Genomic DNA, 13,923 nt, shown 5'->3' on the forward strand with positions numbered 1-13,923 from the left:
TTTTCTAAAAAAATAGTTTCCAAGGGAACCTGGATTAGTATTTTCTGGTGTTGGGTAGTGATATGGTTTTATTATTCGATCGCTTTGCAGATTACCTTATGCACTGCATAGTATTGACTACTCTCTCAAATCTAATGTACTCCCTAAGGAGTAGAAATGAACCACTGGGAACCCCTGATCTAGACAATATCAGTTGACATAGCTCATAAAGAGAAATTGCTACATGTAGTCTACCCCAGATTGGGAACACCTGATCTAGACTATATCAATTGACATAGCTCATGAAAAGCAATTGCGACATGTAGTCTACCCCAGATTAGGAACCCCTGATCTAGACAATATCAGTTGACATACCTTATGAAGAGCAATTGCTACATGTAGTCTACCCCAGATTGGGAACCCCTGATCTAGACAATATCAGTTAACATAGCTCATGAAGAGCAATTGGTACATGTAGTCTACCCCAGATTGGGAACCCCTGATCTAGACAATATCAGTTAACATAGCTCATGAAGAGCAATTGCTACATGTAGTCTACCCTAGATTGGGAACCCCTGATCTAGACAATATCAGTTGACATACCTCATGAAGAGCCATTGTTACATGTAGTCTACCCCAGATTGGGAACCCCTGATCTAGACGATATCAGTTGACATAGCTCATGAAGAGCAATTGCTACATGTAGTCTACCCCAGATTGGGAACCCATGATCTAGACAATATCAGTTGACATAGCTCATGAAGAGCAATTGCTACATGTAATCTACCCCAGATTGAGAACCCTAGATCTAGACAAAATCAGTTGACATAGTTCATGAAGAGCAATTGCTAAATGTAGTCTACCCCAGATTTAGAACCCCTGATCTAGACAAAATCAGTTGACATAGTTCATGAAGAGCAATTGCTAAATGTAGTCTACCCCAGATTTAGAACCCCTGATCTAGACAATATCAGTTGACATAGCTCATGAAGAGCAATTGCTACATGTAGTCTACCCAGATTGGGAACCCCTGATCTTAGACAATATCAGTTGACATAGCTCATGAAGAGCAATTGCTACATGTAGTCTACCACAGATAGGGAACCCCTGATCTAGACAATATCAGTTGACATAGCTCATGAAGAGCAGTTGCTACATATAGTCTACCCCAGATTGGGAACCCCTGATCTAGACAATATCAGTTAACATAGCTCATGAAGAGCAATTGCTACATGTAGTCTACCCCAGATTGGGAACCCTTGATCTAGACAATATCAGTTGACATAGCTCATGAAGAGCAATTGCTACATGTAGTCTACCCCAGATTGGGGAACCCGTGATCTAGATAATATCAGGTGACATAGCTCATGAAGAGCAATTGCTAAATGTAGTCTACCCCAGATTGGGGACCCATGATCTAGACAATATCAGTTGACATAGCTCATGAAGAGCAATTGCTACATGTAGCCTACCCCAGATTGGGAACCCCTGATCTAGACAATATCAGTTGACATAGCTCATGAAGAGCAATTGCTACATGTAGTCTACCCCAGATTGGGAACCCCTGATCTAGACAATATCAGTTGACATAGTTCATGAAGAGCAATTGCTACATGTAGTCTACCCCAGATTGGGAACCCCTGATCTAGACAATATCAGTTGACATAGTTCATGAAGAGCAATTACTACATGTAGTCTACCCCAGATAGGGAGCCCCTGATCTAGACAATATCAGTTAACATAGCTTATGAAGAGCAATTGCTACATGTAGTCTACCCCAGATTGGGAGCCTCTGATCTAGACAATATCAGTTAACATAGCTCATGAAGAGCAATTGCTACATGTAGTCTACCCCAGATTGGGAGCCTCTGATCTAGACAATATCAGTTAACATAGCTCATGAAGAGCAATTGCTACATGTAGTCTACCCAGATTGGGAGCCTCTGATCTAGACAATATCAGTTAACATAGCTCATGAAGAGCAATTGCTACATGTAGTCTACCCCAGATTGGGAGCCTCTGATCTAGACAATATCAGTTAACATAGCTCATGAAGAGCAATTGCTACATGTAGTCTACCCCAGATTGGGAGCCTCTGATCTAGACAATATCAGTTAACATAGCTCATGAAGAGCAATTGCTACATGTAGTCTACCCCAGATTGGGAGCCTCTGATCTAGACAATATCAGTTAACATAGCTCATGAAGAGCAATTGCTACATGTAGTCTACCCCAGATTGGGAGCCTCTGATCTAGACAATATCAGTTAACATAGCTCATGAAGAGCAATTGCTACATGTAGTCTACCCCAGATTGGGAGCCTCTGATCTAGACAATATCAGTTAACATAGCTCATGAAGAGCAATTGCTACATGTAGTCTACCCCAGATTGGGAGCCTCTGATCTAGACAATATCAGTTAACATAGCTCATGAAGAGCAATTGCTACATGTAGTCTACCCCAGATTGGGAACGCCTGATCTAGACATTATCAGTTGACATAGCTCACGAAGAGCAATTGCTACATGTAGTCTACCCCTGATTGGGAACCACTGATCTAGACAATATCAGTGACATAGCTCATGAAGAGCAATTGCTACATGTAGTCTACCCAGATTGGGAACCCCTGATCTATACAATATCAGTTGACATAGCTCATGAAGTGTAATTGCTACATGTAGTCTACCCAGATTGGGAACCCCTGATCTATACAATATCAGTTGACATAGCTCATGAAGTGTAATTGCTACATGTAGTCTACCCCAGATTGGGAACCCTTGATCTAGACAATATTAGTTGACATAGCTTATGAAGAGCAATTGCTACATGTAGTCTACCCCAGATAGGGAACCCCTGATCTATATAATATCAGTTGACATATCTCATGAAGAGCAATTGGAAGACCATACAGAGACGAAACAACTCGTCTCTTTCGCAAAAGGGGAAATGTTTATCTATGGACACCCTTTGATGCGATCTCACACACGTCATCTACTATAGCCTTGGACAATTTACTTTTTTTCTATTTCACTTGTAGAGGTGGAGAGAGGCAAAGGATTTTCATTGCAGGCTCCAGATCAAACGAATCTGTTCACCCAAACCGATGAATGTAAAACGATAATTTTTCCTCTCTGGATCTAAATGCAGCTTTCAGATTTGTTTGTGAGACAGAGAGGGAGATTGATGCAGGTGTCAGTGCTGACGTTGATGGTGTTTATGATATGGTAATCAACATTAGTAATGTAAAAGTCATGAAGGGTTCAAAGGACGTCATAAATCTAATGCTAAAAAAAAACTCAAATTTCTGAATTGGTTATCTTCCAGCTGGTCTGGCAGAATATTATTATTATTATCATTATCATTATCATTATTATTATCATTATCATTATCGTTATTGTTATTGTTATTATTACTTGCTAAGCTATAACCGTAGTTGGAATAGCAGGATGCTATAAGCCCAAGGGTTCCAACAAGGAAAATAGCCCAGTGAAGAAAGGAAGCAAGGTAAAAAATATAATATTTCAAGAACAGCTACAACACCAAAAGAGGAAGAGAAGTAAGAAAGAATAGTGTGCCCGAGTGTACCCTCAAGCAAGAGAACTCAAATATAAAACAGTGCATTTTATATGTCTATTCATGGATGTATTTATTCGAATATTTTCACGGAAGGTCATTTGTACGTTGGTTTTCGAGAATATTTTATATTCATGTTCTGTCAGTCTCGATTTCATTTGATTAACAAAGCTTGAATCTGGAAGACAAATATTTTCATTCAAAACCCATAAGGGCAGACCATATGAATTATTAATTGAGGATTTTATACCTTTCCATTTGATAGTTCGTGTTGCTCTTGAAGTCACTTATGCCCCTAACTTATATAGATGGGAATTAATTTGCCAGATATGACATATTCCCGTAACCCTGTCTCTGGGTACGGCTCATTTTGTCTTTGCCTACACACATAGACCGAATAGTCTGGTCTATTCTTTCCGCATTCTCCTCTGCCCCCACACAGCTGACAACACTGGGAATACCAAACATTTTTCTTTGCACAAGGGGTTAGCTACTGCAATATCCTTGTTCAGTGGCTACTTCTTGGTAAAGATAGAAGAGACTCTTTAGCTATGTTAAGCAGCTCTTCTAGGAGAACACTCCAAAATCAAACCATTGTTAACTAGTCTTGGGTAGTGCAATAGCCTCTGTACCATGGCCTTCCACTGCCTTAGATCAGAGTTCTCTTGCTTGAGGGTACACTTGGGTACGCTGTTCTTTCTTATTTCTCTTCCTCTTGTTTGTTTTAAAGTTTTTATCGTTTATATATAAAAGATCTAATTTAATGTTGTTACTGTTCTTAAAGTATTTTATTTTGATTATTACTTCTCTTGTAGCTTATCTCTTTCCTTATTCCTTTCCTCACTGGGCCATTTTTCCTTGTTGGAGCCCTTGAGTGTATATCATCTTGCTTATCCAACTAAGGTTGTAACTTGGCTTTTGATAATAATAATAATAATAATAATAATAATAATAATAATGATAATAATAATAATAAAAATAATAATAGAAATAATAAAAATAATAATAATAATAATAATAATAATAATAATAATAATAATAATAATAATAATAATAATAATAATAATAATAATAATAATAATAATAATGATTAGCAGGCAAGAAATAATAATTGAATCTGTACTGATACTTCCACGTAAGACCAAGAAAAGACAAATTCAAGTAAGAAAGACGGAATGTTCGATGAATACCTTCAGCCACGAAATTCTAAGAAGAACTTTCTCATCCAAATATAAACATAATTGAACAGGAGAAAATCTAGAAATTAAGGCAGATCGAATAGCAAGTGACAGCTAAAGTTGATCGGAGTGATAGTTCCTCAATAACTCTCATGCGTTGGCGGACTTAAAATTTATTTGGTTTTCCTTTTCCTCAGAATGGACCCCTGCTCTGCCAAAGCTGATAACATCACTGCTATAAATGTCTTTTGTTCGTAATTTCCTTTATATGAGATTTTTTTGCTTAGGCAAATATATTGGTAGTGCCATAGCCTCTATACCTTGGTCTTCCATTGTCTTGGGTTAGAGTTCTCTTGCTTGAGGGTACACTCGGGCACACTATTCTATCTTATTTCTCTACCTCTTGTTTTGTTAAAAGCCTTCATAGTTTTTGTGGGAGTTATTTATTCTAATGTTGCTACTTTTTTATTTTCCTTTTTTCCTTTCCTCACTGGGCTATTTTCACTGTTGGGTCCCCTTGGCTTATAGCCTCCTGCTTTTCCAACTAGGGTTGTAGCTTAGCAAGTAATAATACTAATAATAATAATAATAATAATAATAATAATAATAATAACATTTGTCTTTAATACAAAAGCCAAAACGAAAAATTAAATATTCTGAAACAAACCAAAGTAAACAAGAAAACAAACAAAACTGAACAAGCAAATGAGTAAAGACAAAACAAGAAAGAGTAAGGTTTGTGTTGGCCTATTGGAAACCTCCCTGCCTGAAGGTCTGCTGGACTTGCGTTCGAATCCCGCTAAAGCTCGATCGTTTCTTGTAGTGTCTGTTTGGGGGAGCCTAAAGGTCTACCTGATGAGTCATCAGCAGCCATTGCCTGGCCCTCCTTGTTACTAGCTTGGGAGGAAATGGGGCTTAGGTGCTGATCATACACACTATATATATGTATATATATATATATGTATATATATGTGTATATGTGTATATATATGTGTGTGTGTATATATATATATATATATATATATATTATGTATATATATGTATATATATACATATATATACATATATGTATGTATATATACATATATATATATATATATATATATATATATATATATATGTATATATATATATATATATTTAAGTATATATATATATATGTATATATATATGTATGTATATATATACATATATATATATACATTTAAGTATATATATATATATATATATATATATATATATATATATATGTATATATATATGTATGTATATATATACATATATATATATATATATATATATATATATATATATATTTAAGTATATATATGTATATATATATATATATATATGTATATATATATGTATGTATATATATACATATATATATATATATATATATATATATATATATATATATATATATATATTTAAGTATATATATGTATATATATATATATATATATATATATATATATATATATATGTATATATATACACAAGCCTATATATTTATAAATATATATATGTATATATAATATATATATATATATATATATATATATATATATGTATATATATATATATATATATATATATATTTATATATATATATATATATATATATATATTTATATATATATATATATATTTATATATATATATATACATATATATATATATATATACATATATATACATATATATATATATATACATATATATACACAGTATATATATATATATATATATATATATATATATATATATATATATATATATATATATATATATATATATACAGTATATATAGGAACATTAAATATAGAAGACAGCTGCTTTTAAAATCGCTTTAATAATCACGAAATTGTGTGATTACCCAATTTACATTTTGCAGGGCTATAACTAGAAAATAAATCCACAACATTAAGAAATAGTAAAAACTGGTAAAAAAACCATATAAAACAGTAAAAACGAGAATTAACAAAAGCAAAAATATAAGAAATAAAAAAGTACTATACATAACCTAATTACAAAGTGGAACCAACATCGTAGTAACGTAATGTAGAACTGACTGTCATCATCGGAAGCCAAACGAAGGGAAGAAGGATATGACAGGACCCCAAGGCTTTGAGCTTCTTTTGGGTCCTTCGATATCCCCAAATGGGAAACCCCTTACATATTTCCCGCTCTCCTTCGTACTATCTATCACAATAACATTACAAATGAAGTAAACAACCCCCTTTTCATATTTAACACTGAAAGGAAAAAATTGCATAGGGCCGTTTCTTGGTGGTGCCCTACTCTTAAAGGACCCCTGCTTCTTGCTGGGACATTGGGCCCCTTCTTCTTGCTGGGACCTTGGGCCCCTGCTTCTTGCTGGGACCTTGGACCCCTGCTCTCAGTGGGCCCCTTGGTTTCAAGCCCTTAGGGATAATGCGGCCCTTACATCAGACCGAATTGTGTGGAGGAACCTCGAGTGTTTAAAAGTCGAAACAAGTTGTTGACATCGACTCAAGAATGGGCAAGTCAATGGTATTTTGATACTTGACCTAAAATGCTAAAATCTTTACTGTCAATATCGAGTTTACCCATTTTAGCGTGTTTTACGAATATTTGAGTGTTCTGGGTTGGATATATGTATACAGTATATATATATATATATATATATATATATATATATATATATATATATATATATATATATATGTATATACATATATATATATGTATATATATATATATATATATATATATATATATATATATATATATATACATATATATATATATACATACATACACATATATATATACATACATACATATATACATACATACATTATATATATATATATATATATATATATATATATATATATATATATATATGTATATATATAAAGAGAGAGAGAGAGAGAGAGAGAGAGAGAGAGAGAGAGAGAGAGAGAGAGAGAGAGAGAGAGAGAGAGAGAGAGAGAACCAATCGACTAGCTCTGTCTTTATAAGCAAAATTTATAGCCCCACTTAGATAGCAGTGACCATTAAAATAATTTGAATCCCTAAACGTCTATCTAAAGTCAAACTAAACAGGGTGATAATACATAAGAAATCTACACAAATCATATGAATTGGGTTGTGATGGCTGATGTGGTAACGTCCCTGACTGGTGAACGCCAGACTGGGATTCGAGTCTCGCTGAAACTCGTTAGTTTCTTTAGTCTCTTGAACCTCACCATCCTCGTGTGTAAAGGATGGGGAGGGGGGTGTTTTGGGGGAGCCTATAGATCTATCTGATGAGTCATCAGTAGTCGTTGCCTGGCCCTCCTTGATCCTAGCTTGCGTGGTCAGTCTCTAGGGTATTGTCCTACTTAATAGGATAATATCACTATCCCTTGCCTCTGCCATTCACGAGAGGCCTTTAAACCTTTAAAACTTGGCATAGAATGCGGATGAAGTGGGATATAAATAACTCCGTTTTCAATTCCGATGAACTGAGGAAATATCTAAGCGGGTTAGCTTACAGTAGGTGGCCTCAATAGAGAGATATTCCGTGTTAAGGCAGGTGGGCGTATGAATGTGCTTTGTTTCAGATGCGTTTGTCTTTGGCGAAGGAAAGTGGGTTTGTTTATCTCTTGTTATTCTTGGCTGAGGGCGAACGGAACTTCCGAAAGGCTCCGGGCCTTCAATGCGGAAATTCTCCCATTGTTTGTAAACAATCAAATCAGCATTTAGTGAGTGAAATGCACAAATAGAAATGCATCAATTAGAAGGGATTTCCTGTTTCGATACTTTAAGCTCTTATATGGCGAAGAATTATTACCGGATATGCAGAAATTCTCCCATATTTTGTAAACAATCAAATCAGCATCTAGCGAGTGAAATTCATTCAAATCAACGTCTAGTTTGTGAAAAACACAAATAGAAATGAATAATTTTAAAGCTATTTCCTGTTTCGATACTTTAGGCTCTTATTTGGCTAAGAACTATTACAGGAAATGTTAAGATTTCTGCTTAATAAACTCCATCATAAATGCCTGCTGTCTCTAATTCTAAATAACGGAAGCTATCAATTTTCTTTCGAAGCCAATTGATTAAAAATTGAAATTCAATTTTTCATTATAATAAAATAAAATTGAGAAAGCAGGACTTCATCCAATTTGGTACAAATCTGCATACTAATGTATGTATATGCATACATAAACATTAATATATACATATATATACACACTGACTGATACATATATATACACTGATTTATACATATGTATACACACTAATATATACATATACATAAACACTACCATATACATGTTCATACAAAATCATATACATACATATGCATATAAATAAATATACGTACTTATTCATTTACATATAGATACATATACATATACATATGCACATATACACATATTCATACACATACATACTACTGTAATTAGGTACTTTTTAATTACTATTCGTTATATAATTAAGGTTAAAGTTATATTTCACTTAAATATAAATGTAGCGTCTTAAGATGTGTCATGAAAGTCTCATTAATGGAACGTTTTAAGACGTACTACTCGTGGAACGTCTTTTAACGTACTCCTCTGAACATTTCATTAGTGGAACGTCTTAAAACGTACTCCTCTGAACATTTCATAAGTGGAACGTCTTAAAATGTACTCCTCTGAACATTTCATAAGTGGAATGTCTTAGAATATACTCCTCTGAACGTTTCATAAATGGAACGTCCTAAAACGTACCCCTCTGAACATTTCATAAGTGGAACGTCTTAAAATATACTCCTCTGAACGTTTCATAAATGGAACGTCCTAAAATATACTCCTCTGAACGTTTCACAAGTGGAACGTCTTAAAATATACTCCTCTGAACATTTCATAAGTGGAACGTCTTAAAACATACTCCTCTGAACGTTTCATAAGTGAAAAGTCTTAAAATATACTCCTCTGAACATTTCATAAGTGGAACGTCTTAAAACGTACGCCTCTGAACATTTCATAAGTGGAACGTCTTAAAACGCACTCCTCTGAACATCTCATAAGTGGACCGTCTTAAAATATACTCCTCTGAACATTTCATAAGTGGAACGTCTTCAAACGTACTCTTCTGAACATTTCATAAGTGGAATGTCTTAAAATATACTCCTCTGAACATTTCTTAAGTGGAACGTTTTAAAACGTACTCCCTCTGAACATTTCATAAGTGAAATGTCTTAAAACGTACTCCCTCTGAACATTTCATAAGTGGAACGTCTTAAAATGTACTCCTCTGAACATTTCATAAGTGGAACACCTTGAAATATACTCCTCTGAACGTTTCATAAGTGGAACGTCTTAAAACGTACTCCTCTGAACATTTCATAAGTGGAACGTCTTCAAATGTACTCCTCAGAACATTTCATAAGTGGAACGTCTTCAAATGTACTCTTCTGAACGTTTCATAAGTGGAACGTCTTCAAATGTACTCCTCTGAACATTTCATAAGTGGAACGTCTTTTAATGTACTCCTCTAAACATTTCATAAGTGGAACGTCGTTTAACGTACTCCTCTGAACATTTCATAAGTGGAACATCTTCAAATGTACTCCTCTGACCATTTCATAAGTGGAACGTCTTTTAATGTACTCCTCTAAACATTTCATAAGTGGAACGTCGTTTAACGTACTCCTCTGAACATTTCATAAGTGGAACATCTTCAAATGTACTCCTCTGTCCATTTCATAAGAGGAACGTCTTCAAATGTACTCCTCTGAACATTTCATAAGTGGACCGTCTTAAAATATACTCCCCTGAACGTTTCATAAGTGGAACGTCTTAAAATATACTCTTCTGAACATTTCATAAGTGAAACGTCTTAAAATACACTCCCCTGAACGTTTCATAAGTGGAACGTCTTAAAATATACTCTTCTGAACATTTCATAAGTGGAACGTCTTAAAACGTACTCTGAACATTTCACAAGTGGAACGTCTTTTAACGTACTCCTCTGAACATTTCATAAGTGGAACGTCTTTTAACGTACTCCTCTGAACATTTCATAAGTGGAACGTCTTAAAACGTACTCCTCTGAACATTTCATAAGTGGAACGTCTTCAAATGTACTCCTCTGAACATTTCATAAGTGGAACGTCTTAAAACGTACTCCTCTGAACATTTCACAAGTGGAACGTCTTAAAACATACTCCTCATGGAACGTCTAAAAACGTACTCTGAACAAAAGTGGAACGTCTTAAAAGCTACTCTTCATGGAACGTCTTAAAACGTACTCCTCTTAAACATTTCATAAGTGGAACGTCTTAAAAGCTACTCTTCATGGAACGTCTTAAAACATACTCCTCTGAACATTTCATAAGTGGAACGTCTTAAAAGCTACTCTTCATGGAACGTCTTAAAACATACTCCTCTGAACATTTCATAAGTGGAACGTCTTAAAACGTACTCCTCTGAACATTTCACAAGTGGAACGTCTTAAAACATACTCCTCATGGAACGTCTAAAAACGTACTCTGAACAAAAGTGGAACGTCTTAAAAGCTACTCTTCATGGAACGTCTTAAAACGTACTCCTCTTAAACATTTCATAAGTGGAACGTCTTAAAAGCTACTCTTCATGGAACGTCTTAAAACATACTCCTCTGAACATTTCATAAGTGGAACGTCTTAAAAGCTACTCTTCATGGAACGTATTAAAACGCACTCCTCTAAATATTTCATAAGTGGAACGTCTTAAAATGTACTCCTCAGAACGTTTCACAAGTGGAACGTCTTACAACAACTGAATGACATTTACGACCAAACCTTTGAGTAGAACATTGTTATGATAATTCCTGATTGTATAAGCTCAATAGATCGCTTCCATGTGGCCATATCATAAAGTCTAAATCCAATTTTTAGAAACAAATGACACCAGTCAGACTCAGTCATATTTTTAGTCCCGGATAATAATAATTAAGGAGGGCAAGAATTTCAAACAGCTTCTCTCTCTCTCTCTCTCTCTCTCTCTCTCTCTCTCTCTCTCTCTCTCTCTCTCTCTCTCTCTCTCTCTCTCTCAAGTAATTCGTACTGCTCAAGAACAAATGGAGTCTCCGAGGATGGACTAAAAAGTCTTCAAGACATCCAAAAACCTTGTAACTCCTCTCTCTCTCTCTCTCTCTCTCTCTCTCTCCTCTCTCTCTCTCTCTCTCTCTCTCTCTCTCTCTCTCTCTCTCTCTACACACACACACACACAATACCCAAGAACAAATGAAGTCTCCGAGGATGGACTAGAAAGTTCGAGACAACCAAAAACCTTGTAACACACACACACACACACTCTCTCTCTCTCTCTCTCTCTCTCTCTCTCTCTCTCTCTCTCTCTCTCTCTCTCTCTCTCTCTTAGTCTGGTGTTTTTACCTCTGTCTGTCTCTGTTTGCTAACTCTTTTTCTTGTATTTGTGTTCATATGTTTTAACGTTTATTTGATTTTATACATATTTATAATTTTTTTGTATACGTTTTCAGCATATTATGTATCACGTAACCGAGTCAATTTTTTGCCTACGTATACTTATGACCAAAAACTATCGCCTTCGTGTATTTTTATATGATCTTAAGGTATGCTGAGGTGTGAATTAATTAGTTTTCTGAGAGTTATTCAAAATCTACAAATGTAAATACAGGGGATTTATATGCTAGGACTTCTTCTACTGTTCCTTATCTAGCTAGATTCATCTGATAATGATACGAGAGCCCCGGCCCCAAAGATTGACTACTGTAACTCCATCTACTACAATCTACCAAAAGTATAACTTGAGAAATTACATAACATAATAAACAGAGGAGAAAGACTGATAAATGGTGTCCCAACTCGAGAAAGGATAATCTTATACTAATTGATTTACACTGGCTGCCTATTAAAGCAAGAATTGAGTTTAAAATACGTACAATAACCCATCAAGTTATCAGAACTGGGCGTCCAAAATATCTAAGAGAATTGCTACATATTGTGCAGCCAACGAATCTTGTTGACACGAGAATATTAAATATCGAGTTAAAAATACCTACAATAACCCATCAAGTTATCAGAACCGGACGTCCAAAATATCTAAGAGAATTGCTACATATTGTGCAGCCAACGAATCTTGTTGACCCGCGAATAGTTAGATAGTTTCAAATTATTGGAACCTAGATATATGTCAACTGCAGGCTCTAGAGCCTTTAAGTATGCGGCCCCGAGACTATGCAATAAGCTCCCACGAGACATCCGTAAGATTGAAGATATTAAGGCTTTCAAGAGGAAAATGAACACTTTCTTGTTCTGTAAGTGCTTCGATAATGTCGATTTAACAATAAACGTGCAATACGCAGTGTGAAATATTTAAGACTTTCGAATAAATATGATAAAATGACTGTGGAGGCCCTGTATAGAGTAGGGTTCCCTTGCTGTATAGGACCACAAAAGCAGCCCTTAAATTAACATAGAGTAAAGGGGAAATCAAGAAGCTAAGTGGTTAGTATAGCTGTTGATGAAACACGTAGAGAAAGAGTTGACTATCATTTACTCCTTATCCCTGATGTGCCACGTTCCCTCTCTGTCTATCTTGAAGATTAGGCGTGACTTATAATCCAGATTTTCACACACACATGAATGTTTACGATCTGTGACTTGGCTCAGCTGCTTGGCTAACACAAGACCCCGTGTTCCATATAAACTGGAGCAATTTTAACTGAACTGAACTTAGCTAAGATATACCTGACCCTTTAGGTTAGCCTGTGTACTTACGTTTTGCTCTCCCAGCTCTTCAGGCGTAGAAATGGGTCTTCAGAATGTATGCCTGATATTTCAACGGATCACCTTCACTAATATCCATCTCGTAGAATATGGCAAATCACTGTGGACCATCGTTAAAATGCTTATTTAATTAACGCCCTACATAGCACTCGAGCAAATGACACACACCCAGAACCCAGATCGTACTGGGCTATTCTCTTAGACTTGAGTGGCTGTCCCAGTTCGGAAAGTCTTCCACCTCACACCATAATGACTTCCATCATGAGCTTAACCAAGTGGTTGGCCTACTTTCAAAAGCCTGCCTTCATAGTTTATGGAATGTGTGGAACGCGAAATATAGCCTTCATCGATGTTTAAGTCCTGTTGCTATATACATATAAATTTTTCTTATACTTTTTCTTTTAAGAGGTGACTATTT

General features: G+C 35.1%; 1 protein-coding gene across 1 annotated transcript in view; it reads right to left on the reverse strand.

Moving 5' to 3' along the window:
* LOC137639995 (uncharacterized) overlaps positions 1–13,697 on the reverse strand; it is a 96,182-nt gene extending 82,485 nt beyond the window's left edge. The window contains exon 1 of the mRNA XM_068372337.1: positions 13,497–13,697. The gene's annotated coding sequence lies outside the window, so the exon portion shown is untranslated. The remainder of the gene's footprint in view (positions 1–13,496) is intronic.
* Between the last annotated feature and the right edge of the window lie 226 nt (positions 13,698–13,923).

Source organism: Palaemon carinicauda, chromosome 4 (genome assembly GCF_036898095.1).
Source record: "Palaemon carinicauda isolate YSFRI2023 chromosome 4, ASM3689809v2, whole genome shotgun sequence".
In the NCBI taxonomy this organism is placed as follows: Eukaryota; Metazoa; Arthropoda; class Malacostraca; order Decapoda; family Palaemonidae; genus Palaemon; species Palaemon carinicauda.